Genomic DNA, 6,278 nt, shown 5'->3' with positions numbered 1-6,278 from the left:
TAGGATCTGGCAATCCAGCACACGTATAAAAGGAAGGGATGGTCGAATGGATCGAGCCATCGACGTGGAGTGGACTCACGTGCTCCTGCCGTCCTGCGTCTCTTTGTGCGTGGGTGGGTAAGTCAGAAATGCATGGTGCATGTGATGATCAAATTGTTGAGGTTGTCATCTCGTTAGTTGTATCTCTCTAGACATTTCACATGTATTTTTTATTTTGAAACTATTTTACATGTATTAAAGTTGAGATGGCCGAGTTGGTCTAAGGCGCCAGATTAAGGTTCTGGTCCGAAAGGGCGTGGGTTCAAATCCCACTCTCAACAATTGTTTTTTTTCTTTTTATTTTCTGTTGAAACATTATTTTTTTATACAAATCCCTCTAAATTTTGTTTTCTGTTGAAACATATTTTTTATACAAATCCCTCTCAACGTTCATTTTTCTTCTTTTTGTTTTGTGTTGAAACATATATTTTTTTGAATATGCAAGCCCACACAACATCTATTTTTCTTTTTGTTTTTTATTGACACGTATTTTTCTATACAAATCCCACACTCAACATCAATTTTTATACAGTAACACCATTCGAAACACGTATCTTATATTTTTAAAACCTCGGTATAAGTTTTGTCTCCGCATGTAAACTATCCATATTATTTTTTTTACTAAATGTCTACATCATCTTTCACTAATGCCAGGTCAGTTCGTTAACTTTTCAACCTACTAATGCAAGCCATCAACGTCACCTTCACTAAATGCAATTATTATCCAGATCATTTCTTACTAATATAACTATCCACATCATCTCCCACTAATACCACGTCAGCCCACTAACTTTCAACGTATTAATTCAAGCCATCCACATCACCTCCGCTAAGTGCAATTACTATTTTCAATATATAGAAAATATACAAGGCCTACGTATATCACTACTACAGAATGAACTTGTTGTCCCGGGCGGTAACGGCCTTTAGTCCCGGGCGGTAACGGCCTTTAGTCCCGGTTACCGCGCCGGGACAACGATCCCGGGACTAAAGGTGGAACCTTCAGTTCCGGATCATCGAGCCGGGACTAAAGATGGACCTTTAGTCCCGGTTGGTGTTATCAACCGGGACTAAAGGCCCTCCAGCCGAGCAAACCTAGCGCACCCTTTAGTCCTGGTTGGTACCCCAACCAGGACTAAAGGTTCACCCTTTAGTCTCGGTTGGTAACCCTAACCGGGACTAAAGGTTCCTTTTCTTTTTCTTTTTTTTGTTTAATTTGTTTTCAGTTCAGTTACACATATTTGTTTAATATATAATATGTTTTTATGTACGTATTCTACGCTGCTAATATAAATACACGCACGCATATAATTACATCTAATTCTCATCTCGAGCATTATTATATTCGAATAAAGTATGAAACTATATATATTATAGATATATATGTATATATACAACACTTTCATAATCTTGTTCTCGAAAATAACGATATCAATAAACATTTAATTTACATCATTAGTTCCTTAGATCAAAGTAGAACTCACCGTTGGGATTTAGCACTTTTTCTAGAAGATATTCTGCTATTGACTCTTGAACTGCTTTCAGATGGTCTTTTTGTATGACCCTTCGTTTCAACCATTCAGTATTGCATTTGAAATAAAAGGAAAAGTATTAATACATATATATATATATATATTTATTTAAAAATAAATAAAAAATTGATATATATACGTACTCTGAGGACATCTTCAGGAGTTCTTCTTATGTATGCAGTGATAAATTCACAAACATAGTATCACACAAGTTATTACCTGGTTCCTACCGCAAACACCACTGTACGAGAAGAAGATTATTCTCATCATCTCACACGTAAATTAAAGTACGATATAGTAATTAAACACGTGGGGAAGTATATATAGTACTACTTAATGGTATTTCAACTACATTAAGTGGTGCCTTGCAATCCTTGCGGTGTTGCCGAATAAACTCTTTTCAAACCCTGTGCGATCAATAATGTACGATCGTTAATAAATTATGGCAAAGTCTATTCAATAATAGTTGTGCGCGAGAGATCGAAATTACCCCTGGATAATGTCTATCATATCTTGGTATTGTGCTCGCTCTTTTCTCGATGAGTCCAAGATTACTAACTGACTTGAGTTTAACTCAATGACAATGAGTATCCAGTGAAACCTGCATTGGTTTATACACACACGTACATGCATATAAGTTGTATTGATATTACATAAAATGTGTAGACTATATTATTATTAACACTTACTCAAAGTTGTATGGGAAAAGTATTGTTGTCTTGTCGTGCTACTTCATGAAGAACTTCATGATATTCGTCTGTGCTTCAGATACCCAGTGGTCCTTGACAATAATATTGGTTTTGAATATGATATAAGGATCAATGAAGCCAACACTGGTGTCTTGTATTCTTTGGAGCTCTGACATCTAGAATCTGTATATAAATATAAGTTACATGTGAGGATAATTATATACACGTACGCATGGAAGTGAGTTTATTAAATAAAAGTAAGAATCACTTACAAACAAAAGGAGCTAATGATTGATTTGTCCAGAGCGTCCAAGTGGAATAGTTGATGCAATTCTTCGAAACTAATATGTAAGATGTCATCTCCATGGAAGTAATGATGGTCTCTAAATCTGACAAAGATCCACTGCTCACCCCTACCACACGCCTACATGTACCACTTGTTGAGCAAGTACATTTGTGTACCCAATTCATTCAGAGCCGCAGGGTTGTATAGACTTTTGCCAAATTTATAAGTCTTCCAGGTATCAACTTCTAGGTTCTGGATTGGAGCTTTGTCCGTCACTTGATCCAAGGTTAAACCAGTTTGTTCAAAAAAATCATTAAGGTCTTGAACCAACACTTCTCCAGAGTTGTCTGGTCGATAGACTTCTATGTTGGAACCATATTGATTAGCAACAACAAGATTTTGCATTGGTTGCTTCTATTGTCCGAGCTATGGGACATCCTTCCCTGATGCTCTTTTCCTTTTCTTATGTGCATCATGTGACTTCACGAGGGAGCGGTCATAGTCTGATAGTGGCGGTGGCTTACGAACTTCAAGCATCTTTTTCTTGTGAGCTTCGACCTTCTACCTCAGCTGATCTCGTGGTATGTAAAAGTACGACTTCTCCTTAAGCTTCGCTTGTCTCTGCTTTTGGATATCTATAAAAAAATATTTCACTTTTTTGCCTTCTTCAGCTGCTATTTGCTCATCAGTCTTTTCAGGAAGTATTTCTTGAGAAATAACTCTTTTTTTTTGGGTCTTCTTTGCCGCCGGGACCTTAGACGTCTTTGTAGTGCGTCGCTGTGGAGGTGGTGGGGGTGGTGTTGGAGACTGGCGTGGAGGCGATGAGGCTGGTGTTGGAGTCCGGCGTGGAGGCGTTGGAGATCGTTGTGGAGGCAGTGGGGCTGGTGTAGGAGTTGGAGATCGTTGTGGAGGCGATGGGGCCAGTCTAGGAGTTGGAGATCGCCATGGGGATGAAGTCGTCTCGCCCCCCGCAATGCTGTGATGAGATGGGGAATGAATGATTGGGCTAGGCTGGGGGAGACCCTGCTACAAAAATAAGTTGTGGTCAATTATTTTTGAAGCCAATATAAAATTAATGGAAAAATAATATTTCATTCACTATCATTCGTACCTAGGGTGAGGTAGGGGAAGCGGTGGCGCCCCAGGAATGATAATGAAGCATTTGCGCCATTGAATAAATGTCTTCTCTGCTTCTCCTAGTGTCTTCTCCCCATCACCGCCTTCAATGTCAAGAGGAACATTGTTGTAACCTTTGAGTACTCTATCGACCGAGACGCTAGCATATCCAGGTTGAATAACTGACCCATGGATTCTTGGTGTCTTCGTTCGGTCTATTGGAGATACAACCCCGACAGCCACCATGATTGATGCATTATTACCATCTGGAATGTGCAGCTCACATGTTGTTAGAGGCTCGGTAATGTCATCAACGGAAAAGCGCAACCCAGCATCACCTTAAATAACTGGCAGCTCCGTGGAAGCAGAACTGCTTTTCATCTAACCAACAAGGCTAATGGTGACTCCCGACGTCGATTGCACTTGACTCATTGCTAGCTGCACTTGCCTCTTGATCTCCTCTTGCATTCTTGCCCCAAGAGATTTTTCTCGTTCATGTGATTCAAGCAATGCTTGTCGTGACTCATTAACAAATTGCTCCAATACACGGATTCGGTCTGCCTCCTCATCCTTCTTTCTCTGGTGGCTTCTGTAGGTATCCCTGTCTGCTGGGAATGCTTGTAGCCACAGAACCGCCCCATAGCCTCTTGTTCGACCACCGTGTTTGAGATTCTCTAGGGCATATGTCAATTCATCCTTTTCTCTGTTGGGCTTGAAAACACCACTATCAGCTTCTTCCCTAGCACGAGCTAGTCTCTGTGTTGCTCTCTCAATTTTTTGGCCAAAAATTAGCTTGCCAGTGTCTGGGTCTAGGCTTCCCCCATGAGCGTAGAACCAATTCTTCGCGCATTGAGGCCAGTTCTTCTCTATTGTTTCAGGTATGATTCCCTTGGCAGTAATCTCTACTTCTAGGTTCTGCCACTTGGGAACAGCACTCCTATAACCACCTGATCCCATGCGATGATGGTATTGCTTCTGTCGGGCATTCTGTTGATTCCTCATCACACGTTCCTCACTCTCTTGAGATATCTTGTATTGTACGAAGTCATCCCAATAGGACTCCAACTTGACAAACACCTTAGCATTGAAATTCGGCGTTCATTCTTCAAGATAAACTTTTTATACAATGTCTTCTTCCAACTCTGGAACAATGTTGCCATCTTCTTCATTGTCTAATCCCTCACTAGCTCCTTCAAAGCATCATCTGCTTGTAATGTGAAATGCTGAGTGATATCTCTCCAAGCTAGGTTCTTGTCATGATCAGATACAAAACTAACATTAGGAGTGGATATCTTCTGCTTCCATTCACGAGCACTAACTGGGATCCTATCCCTTACAATGAACCCATATTTATTGACATATGTCTGAGCATGTGGTCCCAATGGTTTGCCGGTGTCGGTGTCGAATTCTGATATTATGAAACGGCCCTCTAATGGCTTTTTTGGCCCTCAGACTTTCCTACTCTTACCGGTGGTTGATGTAGATCCAGAGACCAGCTACATGAGTAGAAACACAACGATTAACAACAAATATACGTACGCATGCATCTATAAGAGATGATAGATAGTCGAATATACCTCGCCAGTATTTTCTTGCGCGACAATTTGTTGATCTTCAACCACCGGCATATTCAGGATATCATCATAATCAGCAAAGTACTGACTCGTGTCATCCACATTGGTGTCGACATTGATAATATTCGCCATTATGTCATCATTCAAGTTATCATCCGGAGCAGCCATTTGTATCTTTAAGATAACACATAGATATATAGAATTACTATGGCACATAACATAAGTACATGTGATAACACATATAGAATTACTAGATCCAATTAAATATAATAACACATAATATTTCATAAGGATAAACAATAATAAGGTATAGGCTTTGGAATCAAATAAAAAACACTTTCGATCCAAAAAACATGGAAATAAGTACATGTATATATATATATATATATATATAGAATGATATAATTTTCTTTCTCTCTCTCAACACATAGAATAAGTGCATATGTATATATCTCTAGATATGCATGTGATAACACATAGAATGTCTCTCTAGATATAATTTTCTCTCTCTCTCTCTCAACACATGGAAATAATTAAGTACATGTATATATACACATAGAAATAATTAAGTACATATATATGTATACATATAGAATCTCTAGATAGAATTAATTACTAAATCTAATTAAACCTAACATATATACATAGATAGAATTTTACTAAATTAAAATTAAATCTAACACATATAGAGAGAGAGATAGAATAATAATTACTAAATATATCAAAAACTATAATAAAAACTATCTAAATAAAGTAATAATTAAATTTTAATACATTTAAATCTAATTAACATATATCAAAAACTATCTAAAAACTAAGAATAAACTACTAATTAAATTTTAATACATTTAAATCTAACATATATATCAAACACTACCTAAAAACTATCTAAAAAACTATCTAAAAAGTATCTAAAAACTATCTAAATAAAATAGGCTATGAATGCATGCATGGCGGCTGGGCGTGCTGGCCGGCCACGGGGCCGAGCAAAGCCGCGTGAGGATGACGTACGATAGAGAATTGACGGCCGCCGGGCGGGGCT

The 6,278-nt window shown here is 38.3% G+C and overlaps 1 non-coding gene across 1 annotated transcript; it reads left to right on the top strand.

The window, feature by feature from the left end:
- The first annotated feature begins 239 nt into the window (after positions 1 to 239).
- On the top strand, positions 240 to 320 carry TRNAL-AAG (transfer RNA leucine (anticodon AAG)). Its single transcript has one exon. It is a non-coding gene; the product is annotated as a tRNA-Leu (tRNA).
- The last annotated feature ends 5,958 nt before the right edge of the window (positions 321 to 6,278 follow it).

The sequence above is a fragment of the Miscanthus floridulus genome, chromosome 6 (genome assembly GCF_019320115.1).
Source record: "Miscanthus floridulus cultivar M001 chromosome 6, ASM1932011v1, whole genome shotgun sequence".
Taxonomy (NCBI): domain Eukaryota; kingdom Viridiplantae; phylum Streptophyta; class Magnoliopsida; order Poales; family Poaceae; genus Miscanthus; species Miscanthus floridulus.
The sequence above is the reverse complement of the archived record's forward strand: the minus strand, read 5'-3'. Positions and strand labels throughout refer to the sequence as shown.